The sequence below is a fragment of the Ceratosolen solmsi genome, unplaced genomic scaffold (genome assembly GCF_000503995.2).
Source record: "Ceratosolen solmsi marchali unplaced genomic scaffold, CerSol_1.0 scaffold2, whole genome shotgun sequence".
NCBI lineage: Eukaryota > Metazoa > Arthropoda > Insecta > Hymenoptera > Agaonidae > Ceratosolen > Ceratosolen solmsi.
The window spans coordinates 7,382,160-7,396,259 of NW_011948422.1; positions in this window are offsets into that span (position 1 = coordinate 7,382,160).

Consider the following 14,100-nt stretch of genomic DNA (forward strand, 5'->3'; position numbering starts at 1 on the left):
GTGTAGGGAGAAGAGGGAATGTCGAGGCTCGCAAGAACGTTAATAACGCCATATCTCAAGAAAATTATTATTTCACATTATCGGAATACTAAAATAATATTGTAAAATGCACGATATGTAATTGAGTGCAGCATTGTCGTATTTATACAGGCAAGAAAAAAAGGAAAAGGGAAAAAATTTGCAATGAGAAAGTAGTAGTAAAGTCAACGTTTATTCATCAATAGACTTTGGTAATTTGATAATAAATGCAGTCGGCATGAAATTGAACAAATAGCAAAGTAAGAATTCGTAACTTTTCTACGAATTAAATTTTCATTTCAAACGTATCGTCGTTTGTTTGGGAGTTATTTTCAACTAAAAGCTTCGAAAACAACTAACGGATCAACACAGCGAGCACTCACTCCTGTATTACGTAGCTGCGGAATTTAATAATGCCACCGCATTCGTAGCGTTTGCATTGTAAATATTCGACAAAGTCAACAGGTCCAATATTATTGGAAAACGGAAATTAACGCACCAGCTGTGCCATGCAACGGTCAACAAACGAAGGGAGCGTGCATTTTACAATAAATATCATAAAAGTGAAGTGTCTCGATATAGAAAATTACTCCAACCCACTCGATTAAAATATGTGTTTTATCTTTAAATACAATATTTTAATTAGTGCTCGCGTTATTTAAATTATGCCGATCCTTTTCTGCACACTTTTTTTTCAAGAATGTAATGGAGAATGCTTAGTATAAAGTAAACATTTAATTTGTCGAGCGATATAGCTGTTCGTGTGATTAAGATTAAATGTTGCCAAGCATTATTCTACGCTGTGTTTCTAATAGGAAGGACAGTCGTTTCATTTTAAAATTTATTCGGTGCATTTTCACGTTAATTAATTCCTTTTTTGTAGCATAAAATGTTCATATTTCAAGCATAATACGGGGTATATAATTATTTATGATAATTAATGAGCTCTACGCGTTTTTTTATCTTAATTACAAATACTTCGTTATAATCTACTTTCTCATAGGTGAATTCAGATCGACAAAGTGTATAACGAAAATACAATTGTAATTAAAATTTAATACAAACTTCCAAAATGGTATTATAAAAATATGGCAAAATTTACAATTATGATGATTAAAATCGTTATTGAGCGGGCGATGTTAATGCGACTATTTGGTCGGGCGCCCTGATTATGACATTAAAATAGCTGAAAAAGAAAGTGCATAAACGCCGACAGCTCAGCTGTAAAGAGAATTTCGCTGAAACGGAAAGTCTGCGATTGAATGAAGTCGTAACGCTTTTTCGGATTCTATTTTATTTTACCATCGTTTCACCGTGATTATCGATTATTAACCAAAACTGCTCGCAACGCTATAAAGACTGGCAAGGACTTAGAACGGGGCAGAATTTTCGAGAGATATAATTTTACGTAATGCTACTAAAGTTTCAAATAGCACATTTCACAATTTGGACTTTGCGCGGATATTAAATATATAAAACTGTAAGTCATAAAATAAGCAACGAATCGCTTGAAAATTATAACTATAATACAAATAAATTACTCATAAATGCTTTATAACACGGGATTGTGAAAATGATGCAAGACATTTTTCCATTGGCAATACATCTATACATCGGCTAATTTCTAGATAAGCAACGATTATTCTCTCCATCCAAATGCGCACTTGGCACTTTCGATCGCAGCGTAAACCAAAAATCCTGACCCACCCTACCCTGGATTTCCTCGGCCATCGATACGGCCACTAGCAAGTTAAAGCTTGTTTAAGAGAGTGATAATCTTGCATATAAGGCAAGGCTCAAAGGTTCTCTCTCGCTCGCTCGCTCGCTCGCTTGCATCCTCTCCGCCTGCGCTCGCGACCTCGAGTTACCCGACAAAGACAGCAGTCGTAGTGCGGAGACGCGGTTGCAAGAGCGTCCACAAGAAACGTCGACCTCCAGCCTTACCGTCCTCCTGACTTATCGGATCCTCGGGCAGGAGGACCAGCGGGATGGCTCGAGATGGAGATCGTCGCTCGAGGAAAAGAGGCCCATCGCCATTGTCGGCCGAACTACGCTCGTTAATAAGCGCTGCTTTACAGTGGGAACCGAAAGCTTTCTTTTATCGGTGAAAATATGTATGCAAGAGCTTGGAATTGAAGGAAGAAGAGAAGGAAGAAATCTGTGAAAAAGGGGAAGTGTAATGGAGGCGAAGGCCGTCGTACTCGAGCGTCTTTGTCAGTAAGTTAGAAAACTCTCTGGAACTGGGACGGGATAAGGGTGTCCCGAACTGGAAACTCATTCTTCTTCGAGTCTATTGGAGATGAATCTTGCCAGATGGGATACGTATCGAGCGATCTATCCTCGCCAATATCATTCGCTCGACTTTATCGAAAACCGCGGAGCAAAGGGTTCATTGTAGCCGGGCGCGTGAAATTTTCGCAAAATAGTTCCATAAAATACGTTTGATAACGAATTACCGAAACTTTCCACAGATCCGCGGCTCGTATAGTCTCGTGCTTCATTTGTTATTTCCCGTAGCGTTAATGGAGCCGTTTTATTAAATCAGTCGTATATTATGTTTGAAAAATATAGACACTCGTAATATTAATTATATACCGCAATCTCGTCGCGTTAAGTATAATAATTATAAGGACCAACGACGGCTAAAAAATTTCGATAAGACTTTGACATTTTCATAATGAGCGAATGCTTAGAAAGGCCTTCGTAAATGCACGAATATAGAAAATTAATGGCCATGATAACCCACGTAAAATTAAATCGCAAAACATATGAATCATTAATAACGTGCCAATTTAACATAATATTTAAGGCATTAAATTACTATTCGTAAAAATACTCGCCCGTGCGGAGTGAATTAATTAATGCAATTAGAGAAGGTCCGGCCGAACATGCAGCGAGTGAGCGAAGAAAAGCACGAGAACGCTAAATCACTCATAAAGCTAAAGCGATAGCGAGAGTCGACAAAAGAGACGCGAGATGGCCCTCGGCAGCTCAAGACCACGACGCGGCGAGTCACGCGAGCCACCGCCGCCGAGTCGCGTAGATAGACGCCAATTATAAATGTCCGAGGCGTCGGTGCCACGGCGCACGTTGCGGGTGTAATTAGATCAGGGTGATTGGGAGCGGAGGCACACTGGTCACTGTTTACAAGCACGACGGCGTCCGTCGCCCCTGGATGAGTGCGCGAGGAAGAAGGATAACTCGCGCCACAACGATCGCTGATAAATTCTTAATTATCGCTTGCCAACGCTACCGACCGCTGGAGCTGTATTTACGCGCACAATGAGCCGATCTTGCTATTAGTGCACTTTATTTATCACCTTTTGCAGCTTTGGATGGCGCGCGCGCATTAGCATGCACTTGGCCTAATTGCGGCAGGACTTGTCGTGCATCTCTCATATCCGCTCCTTGGCCTTGGGTGATCGAGGGCAGAGGGAGAGAGATGAAAGATGTGGTCGAGGATGTGGCTGTGTGATATATCTGAGGGGAAGGGGGGAGGGGGGAGATGGGAGGCAGAGAGAGAGAGAGAGAGAGAGAGAGCAATATGGTAAATCGCTGATTATCGCTGGACTATGACGCTGCTAGAGATTTGATTTAAATCAAAGATTGGAGCTTTTATGAATCCTAGCGGTATCTAAGAGTATGGGTGAAATGTCCGATTATCAGACATTTTCGTACGTAAATTATAGAACTGGCTGTTTTACTGGCTCTTTTACTCCCTGTTTCACTGGCTTTTGTACAAATTCTAATCGTATCTCACGATCTCGAGCTATTTGAGCGATTAAGAATTCGAGCGAATAGCCGAACCGCTCGCGATTGCGGCCCATATTAAATTGCCATAAGCTGTTTAATTATGTGCTATCCACGACCTGTGAGTGCGACTCGTAAAGCCTAATTCGGATAGCAATGCAAGTCCAATAAAGTTTCTATATTATTGGCACATACTATATTATTGGCAGAGGTGCGAAGAAACTTCTGGGGCCGTGCGCACGAAAGATCTCGGAATCATATTTTTTACGGATGATCGCGAATCACGGCGAACAAAGTCCACCTTCGTTGGCGTTGTTGCAACGTGAATTAACGCATGCGTGAGCCACTATGTTATTATCGTAAGGGGCTGAATTTATCGGCTTATTGGAACAATGACTTGCAATATCCTTATCTCTACGGCCATTGGATTCTTCATACACCGAGCTGTTACTTTTTTTTCCAAAGTACCTGATCGACCAACCACCGAGCTCTAAAATATACATAATTTGGGTTTATATTATCGAGCGGAGCAAACGATGCATATCGGGGCGGGAATACTTGAACACTGTCAAAGAGATGAAGATGCGGCTATAAGGAGAGGCTTTTAGTTATATTAAAGTTTGAATTGTAAATCAGTCTATAAGAATATCAAGGAAAGAGGAAGCATTCCATCCATTTGTTAATAATTATTCACAGCCGATAAATAATAATACATATACATAGAGCATCACCAATGATCTTAAATGTTAAATAAGAATGACTATTTTAAAAGCATTACAATGCCTTTGTAATAATGTATAGTATATGAGTGCGCTAGTATTTCCAGATTATTGCAGAAATAGTGCTTCATAAATATCATTAGTCGATTCCAAGATTTATTGGATAGCGTTAGAACAAAAAACTTGAGAGATTTTTGCTGCACATTTTTTTTTTTCTTTAAATCGATTATACGCGGCTAGGCGATGTAATTTAATAATAAAAGAAATGAATTTTATTATGAATTATACGTAAAAACAAGTTGATATACCGAAGTAAAGATTAACATCAATCCAGGATCAATCCAGATAAGGCAAAAAGTATGACATAAAGAAATCGAGCTCTGATTAGATTTATTAAATTATATTCTTTATATAAGTTTACGTCTAGTAATTTTATGATCTTATTCAGTCCCAATAATTGCCAAGCAACAAAATTTACAAATTTTTACTTTCGTTAAGTCACTACTTCGACATTGTACGAATCTTTTAATTTTCTTCGATAATAATGAGGTCACATTAATTTCCATGATAATTGCTATGTTTCGGTTGGTCTTTGCAACTCGCTCATATCGAGCATAATTTTAAGCGAACGAAACATTATATTGATCGTAAAAATGCCAAGTACAAATAAAATGAATCAATGAAAGAGGGAAATACTTTACTTAATATAAATTGATTTACATTAAGTATTATTACTATGTTATTACTATTGTTGTTATTGTCATTATTATGATATTTCCATTGTTGTTATAATAATTACTATACGCTGTATTAATCCACATATTGAGCTTCCCTATTAAATTTATATTCTATTTGCTTAGACGAAATTGCACGTAATAAGTCGATTCGATGTCAAAGCATTTCAGTTAGTAATAATTGTATTGATAAATAATTCAACAGCATTGTAATTTATATTAATTGAATTATTCAATTTATTACCTAATATGACAAATGCTCTAATTCTATACTAATATAATTGGTATAACATTTAACGTAAGTTGAAAAATAATGTTGTAATTAATGAAACTGTGAATATAATAATTCATAATTCATCATATGTCAACCAAGACAACTGTATTATATGTAATTTAAAAATAATTGTGCCTTTGAATTCATTTGAGTCATTAGGAATAGTTCTCCACTAATATTTTGTATAAGCCATAAGCGATCTTTTTATATTAATTAGAATTAATTCGTGTTAATAAATAATTAAAAGTAAATTACTCATTGTTACGATTAATATGAGTTAAATATTTGTAATTTTACAGAGTACATTGTAAAAGTAATAATTACTCGATAATTATAAAGACTAAAATAATGACGGATTTAATATGAAAAAGTAACATAAGTGTAATGAATACATTTATTGCAGTTAGTTGTTAAAAAAATGTTAATAAATGCATTCTATCAATAAATATATATATATATATATATATATATATATATATATATTTATTAATTCTAAATGTCATAAATTTTCAGATTAATTGTATAGATTTTTCAGTGTTTGGGAAAAAAAAAGTTCATATTTCTTTGGGAAATGCTGACAAATCATGTCCATCGAGACTATCTATTGAAAAAATATATACAGAATATAAAACATTTGTTTCAAACTCAAATAGACTTATCGTTAAGGAAATTCTTTTATTTTTACCGACAAGTACTCGCTTATGAGATTGAGTGTCATACACTTTCTTAGAGATTGAGATGACAAAAAGAGTAACACTTGTCATAATCGCAAAATCGAAGGTTTAAGTTACAGTTGGAGTACGAGATTATAACCAAATGACACTCAGCAGTAAATCATTCGTGCATTTTTACGTGCGATTCGGCAGCACAGACTCTTGAATAACATACATTTGTAAGCCATAAATTATTTATTAAACATATTTTAGTGAGCGATAATTCATAATTCTCTTAAGAAAATACATTTTATCAAGTATTTTGCACAGTGCGAACGAACGATAAATAACTCGCCGACCATAACCACGAACACCGTAATAGAACATATCGTTCGAGCTCATTAATAGAGGTATGCGTGGAATAGAAAAGGGAAGTTACTTATTCTAATTATACGATTCATTTTGTAAATTGGTAATAGACGCGCGGGAGCTACGACTGTTTTTCTCTTATTCCCCAGCGATCGACGAGCATACACACGAAATTCGTCCTGATAACAGCCATAAATCCAAAGGGCCGACCACCGCTCGCGAATGTGTGCTCACGTCAGATAACAATTTCTAATTAAATGTTAAGAGCCCAATCGTCGGCCACTTTACGGCGGACGTAAATCAACGGCGCGCGCGCGCTCACGTAAACGAACGAATGAACGGACGAACGAATCGCACTTATCGATTAACGCGCCAACGCTGCAGGACGCGAGCGAACATTGTCAGTGTCGTTCTACACAGGCACGTGGATAATTAAATAGATCATATGTAACAATGAATCCGCGCCGGAGTATCGCCTAAGCACGGCATATCAACAGCGGTCAGGAAATAACGTACAAAAAGTGTCGAGATGCGCCACCGAAAAGATAAGAGGCAAATTTTATTCTTATCGATACGCCGGAAATTCGTAATTTTCGTTTCGACTGGTTAAGAGAAATTTGACGAGTCGAAGTTTGATCCTACGTAACTTCGTCATTATTATTATTATTATTATTGTTGTTGTTGTTGTTGTTGTTGTTGTTGTTGTTGTTGTTGTTCATCATCATCATCATATGCGCCACCGAAAAGATAAGAGGCAAATTTTATTCTTATCGATACGCCGGAAATTCGTAATTTTCGTTTCGACTGGTTAAGAGAAATTTGACGAGTCGAAGTTTGATCCTACGTAACTTCGTCATTATTATTATTATTATTATTGTTATTGTTGCATATTCGTCTACAATTAAATATGTACTTTGTGGCAATGTGCATTTGTGTACAAATAAAGTTTCCTTCCTATTGGCTATTTTATGGTACAAATGGATATATTCTATTGCAATTACATCACGAAAAAAAAAAAAAATACTTAACGTACAATAAATACTCGTTACTAGTCCGAAAGTATTATAGGAGGAGTTCACTGGCATACACGACCGCGACCGCGCACAGAGATAAACACCCACACTCAAACACACACAAACACACACAAACACATTCAAACAAACTAACAAATAACACACGCGCGCGCACACATAGAGCCAGACACACAGACCTACACCAGCGTGCATATGTATGGATGTACGTAGGTATAAAGTATGTTTATACGCATATATGAGTATACCTGTTTATAGATGGTGCTGATAGCGCTAAATTTATTTGGCTGGAAAAGAATTAACTTGTTACCTATCAACACTCGTATCAAGTTAAAATCTACTTTATAATCAGATAATTAAGTGGAACGAATGGAAGGAATATCTTAAATAAAGCGTAATCAAGATATTTCAATGAAAAGCCGAGATGAAATCTTGTTTCTAAACGTAGACGCTCCATGTGGAGTAAGAAAGCTCGTAATAATGCACACGAGCCACGATCGGATGGATATCGTCAAGCGTAAAATGCCCCGCACTTTATTTGTGTATAAATCGAATTGATGCCGTCCCTATCAAAGTAAATCCCAAAGCCCAAGCTTACTCTTTAAAACAATCGCAATCGCCGACAAGTAAGTAATACGCCGCACAAAGGAACGCCCAGAACCGGGCGGCAAGTCGTCCATGGAACGCGTGGCAAATTACTTTTAAAGTCCCCCACTCAAATTAGAAGACATTCGAGTTTGGTAATTAAGCACTGAAGCGCGCTGATTACTTCCGCCTCGGTACACCGGCCCGTAACCGGGGTGGAAGAGGGATTGGGGTGAGGGGAGGGGCGTATCGCGTTATCTCCCATCGGTAGGCCTCGGGGCGCGAAAAGGGTTGCTGCGCGGGATGAAGGCCGCGCGTTATGTCCCGGAGCATCAGCTGCTCACCGAGACCTCCCGCGGCCCTTAATTAATTAATTAAGTCCTGGAGGAGCTCAGGTGCACCGGAGAATCCCGCGCGGCCCCGTCTCCTTCGATAATGGCCGGCATTATCATACACACGACCCACTTATAGGTCTCTCCCGGGGCTTGGGCGCCGCGATTTCCAAATTGAGCCACGCGGGTCTAGAAGCCCAGGTGCCGCCGGACTTTATCATCGCACGCCCCCATCTACGCTCGAGTCACCCGAGACTTTAGAAAAGTCGGCGCCGACGCTCAGCCATGACGGCGAATTAGACGATGTCGCGGACCGCTTTCGATTGTCCGTCGGCTTCATACTCCGTTGAGTCTTCGTACTTTTCGCCGCTGCCAACGTATAGCGATAGGAAATCATCAACCGATGAATAATGCAATACCGCCTCCTGACCTTTCACACACACGCGCGCGCGCAAAATCGTCGACGGTATTTTATAACATTGGCAATGGGATACGTTGGTCTTGCGATTTTTACGGCCTTTCCGAGAACGCGCTGTATTAGGAAAATGTGAAAAAATACTTATGGACAGATAAGCTAATTGGACTTATTTTTTCTTTGAAACGTCATAACATAAAATGCGAATAACGTTACTATTACTATTTTATTGTTTTTCGACAAGATGTGAGCTCTATTATTACCTATTTCATCTATAGTATTGTGCGTTCATTTCTTGATTGAGCTATTCTTAAAATCAGTTTCCCTCTTTTTCTAAGTATTGCAGTAAAAATGACGCTGAGGGAATGCAATAAATGAGAATAAAATTTCAAATCGAAATCAAGTTAATATAATATTTTCAAATTTATAAAAAATTGTAGTAAACTGCGTGCATTAATTTCACGTCTGACACATACACATACACGCTGTGTACATAAAGCGTAGATTCGCAATTTCATACAATCTCAAACGGGAATCTTATGTGTGAAATAGACATGATAAATTATTAATATCTGTTTGCAATTTCATTATACTCTGCGGTATTGCGAAAGAAATACAAAACTGTGGTTATCGTTAATAAATAATAGCATTTTCATGAAAGCTTTGGGAGCACGCGCATTTACATTATTTATGAATAACTATAACGACATGCTCGACGATAACCATGAATAAAGAATTTATTGATAGTTATTTCCATGTTTATCTATACAAAGGCACAGTAATGTTTGATAAATTGAATTGAACGAATGCATGTGTTTCATTAGCTAATTAAAATCTTGCAGAAAATCGTCGATACTCTACAGGTAAATAAAGAAATAATTGAAAGGTGGTAATTAATGGAAGCAACTCGAAGTGTCTAACTAAAAATGTTAAATAAGCCACGAACTGCGCTTTAGCCAAACAATAAATTCGATATTTTCACTTTTAAGATTATCTAAGCACAAATCGAATTCACTCTCTCTCTCTCTCTCTCTCTCTCTCTCTCTCTCTCTCTCTCTCCCATTCTCTCTATCTATCTATCTATCTATCTATCTATCTATCTATCTATCTATCTATCTATCTATCTATCTATCTATCTATCTATCTATCTATCTATCTATCTATCTATCTATCTATCTATCTATCTATCTATCTATCTATCTATCTATCTATCTATCTATCTATCTATCTATCTATCTATCTATCTATCTATCTATCTATCTATCTATCTATCTATCTATCTATCTATCTATCTATCTATCTATCTATCTATCTATCTATCTATCTATCTATCTATCTATCTATCTATCTATCTATCTATCTATCTATCTATCTATCTATCTATCTATCTATCTATCTATCTATCTATCTATCTATCTATCTATCTATCTATCTATCTATCTATCTATCTATCTATCTATCTATCTATCTATCTATCTATCTATCTATCTATCTATCTATCTATCTATCTATCTATCTATCTATCTATCTATCTATCTATCTATCTATCTATCTATCTATCTATCTATCTATCTATCTATCTATCTATCTATCTATCTATCTATCTATCTATCTATCTATCTAGAGTCAATGGGAGAGAGAGAGAGAGAGAGAGATTGGGATTAACGACACGGTAGACTTGGGTATATGAGGATATTGAGTAGAGGAGGATAAAGATAGAAGGAAAGGTATAAAGACAAGTGACCAAGCGTATTCCATAAAATTTGTGAGCTATTTCACGAATACATATTTGCCGAGTCAATCATTGTTTCGAGCGAACGGTCTTGCGCCGTCGGCAATGCCATCGGGCACGTACTCGCTTTATGTTTTTATTCTCCCGCGAGATCGTAGCCTCGAATTTTCAAGAGCGCTTGAGTGCGAATCGCGATAAAATTGACGGCGGGCCAGTGACGGAGAGGGGGAGGAACCTGTGGCAGCGATGGTGGCTGTGGCCGAGTGACGGGGCGACGGGCCGATGGTAATAGAGGGGGGAGGGGTGTAGAGTGAGGGAGTTAGGGTGGGAGGGAGGAGGAGGGGGGGTGGCAAGCGCTCGTAAATCACTCCTCGTAGGAAGATGAGAGGCGCAGTAGCGATGCGTACTCCCGCGATAAGGAATTATCGGCGAGACGGCCTGTCTCGCCTATCCGTGAGAAAGTTTGCGTTGCGATTAGATATTATAGGCAGGACGCGCGGAGATGTTGGCCCACGTGCGATGGCTTCTTCGCCCCTATCGACGTGACGTCCTATTTATCCTATTTATAACGGCAGGTAAATACGGGGGAAGAGCCTTGGTTGACTTATTGGCTGTCGATTTTGTATTCGACTGCATCGAAAAATTTCGCTTTGGAGATTAAAGGAAGGCAACAGTGGCCCTTTATGGACTGTGGCTCGATCGTCGCGCCACAGATTTTTGACGCGCGAGAGTAACTGGTGAGGCAATTTTAGAATGAACGGAAGAAAAACTGCTCTATTGAGTAAAAAATGTTTCGCCAAGTGATGGTCAATGGAGAACAATTTTAATAGACGTGGATTGTTAACATGAAAATTTGACAATACTCGTAGTTGTAGTTTTGATGGATACGCGGCAAAAAGAAAAAGAAAGAAAGAAAGAAAGAAAAGAAACGAAAATGTTAGAGACTATTTGCATAATTAAATGGGATATCGTAAAATTATTTTGCATAAGGCTAGAGTTTATGGCTGCTACAATTTTACGCGCAAAGATTTAAAATATACTAATTTACATATGAGTATGAGCTCGAAATTTATGTATTGAAGCGAGTTTGCCAATTCTTTGAAATAAGCTTTTAACGCGTAATAATTTCAAGTGCGATACGATACCTCACTGATAACAAATCCATAGAATTCGTTTAGCATTACAACATGGAATTTATCGTCTGTTGTAAGCCTGTATTAGCATAGATTAATTGGCTAATTCGGGTAAATCATCGCCTGATTACAGGCACAGATCACCAAAGTAATTAATTAATGCTGCAAATGATAACAATTACAAAGTATTAAAAGTAATGAACGAGCGGGAGCGTGGAATTAAAATTTATCATTAATTAGACATTATATTGAGCGCGGCTCTTGGCCGAAATGAAGATACGCCACGGACGATGATGTAAGCTCCGGGTTTCCTTTTTCCACGCTTCGTGTAGAAAATTTTGCCCGTTAGGGCTTTCTCAGCTTAATCCAGACGAAACGATAAACGAAAATATTCGTATGAGAGCCCACGAAATCCACGCGTTTATAAAAGCAATTCTTGCTAATATCGCATTTCATTCATATTACACCCGCCCATAAATAAATAAATACACGTTGCCGATGGCTCGGCGCGCGAGGTCGTTATTTTAATCAATCGCCTAAGTGTAAATATCATGCAATTATTGCATTCTTACATACATCGTTGTGACATTATTGCTATTGCGTCTCGGGTAACTCGCTCTGTATCTGAGAAGGCCGAGCAAAAAAATAGCTCGTGGTAATAAAATTTTGTACACAAACGGGGCTCGCGATAATCGCATGGTCAAGCGTATCAGTGACAATAAAAGCTAAAAACAAAGATGGAAAAAATCAAGCGATAAATTACGCAACGGATCCATAAACCCCTTTAATTTCCCCTTCTGCTCTATCCCCGGGGCCCCTCCCAGCTCCCGTCGCTCCTGATCGCCAACTTCGCCAACCATACGCCACTAAACATACAATTTCAAAATGAGCAAGTGCATAAAAATGATTATACACGCGGCTGCTAATAATAAGTAAGAGCGCGATAGCTGCAAGTATCAAAGTTGAAGGAAACGCGCGGACGTTTCGCAAGGCGTAAAACACCGTAAAAGCCCGATAATACGCAAAATGTAAGGCGCGTAAAGGACGACACGCGCGCCACGGCCCTAATATCGCCTCGATCCACCTAACGGATACTTAGCCAATGATTATTGAACTTCTGGTTCGGCTCGTGGCCTCTTAAAGAAACACAATTGCGCGCTCGCCTGTAATATAAAACTTTTTCTCCTGAAATTTACGTAGATAGGGTATATGTTTGTAGGCCTATGTAAATAGTATGTATAGAGCCGGTAGTTAGGGAAAGCAAAGTTGCCGAAGGTAAATTACGTAAGTTTTAAAAGACAAAAATGACAAGCTCGCTGAATTATTAAAAATATAATGTAATAATTTCGTTCTTGCGTATAGTTAAGGTCGCGCTCGTAACCTCTAATGCCATATCGTGAGCGAACCTTTTATCCTTCATTGTTATCACGCTAGCATTAAAACGACGATATTTCACGTAACTCGAACGGAAGACGATGAAAAGCCGAAGAGCGCGTAAATGTGAATCGGAGGTAGTTTCGCCTAGCTCGAGCGTACTTTCTCGCGTTTGGCGAATCGAACTTGAGCGAGGACCGGTGGAGCGTTCGCGTGTCTCACAGTCGTGCAGACCGCAGCTGCGAGTGGCCTTTCGAATAGAGTTTCTCGAAGCGCGAGGTGGCGGCCCAGGAGAGGATAAGAGGCCGTCCTCGTCCTTAAGGCAATGGAGGATAGAGGCTCGTACGCGTCGCTCGTAATCTCCTAAACTCGCGAATCGCGATCGCGTGCGCACCATCCACGATCCATCCACGACGCACACGACTTTCGTTAGCCCTGAGCTCGATAGACCTGCCGCGATTGCATCCCGACAATGACAGACGGAGACAGGAGGCTGAAAAAATGAAAAGGAACAGCCGAGTCGGGGCACTAAAGTGACGGCTTAGTAGCGTTTTAATACCGGCCGCCTATACAGCGTCCCATAAAACTAATTGCATCGGAGCTCGTTTATTTCGCCTCGCGGCGCTATTCTTCCTGGCTCGCAAAAATTTGCCCGACAATGGCGGCTGAATTGCCGTGGTAGCGCGGACCGATCGCCTAGTTCATTGCTACCGATGCCTCACGGGCCCGCCAACTTTATCGTATCCGCCACGGTTTTCCACCTTTTTTGTGCGCCTTTTTTTTTTTTTTTTTGTTTATCCACGATCGGACGAATAGTAAAGTCGCGCGGCCATTGTACGGAGCGATTTTCTAGGGCAGCGTGTCTTAAGGCGTAACCTTGCGCGCCAATGTAGCTCAGGATAATCCAGCCATGTGGACTTTTTCCGAACGCTGAATAGCTCCTGGCTTTACAATTGCATTCTCTTGTAAGGACCGATAAAT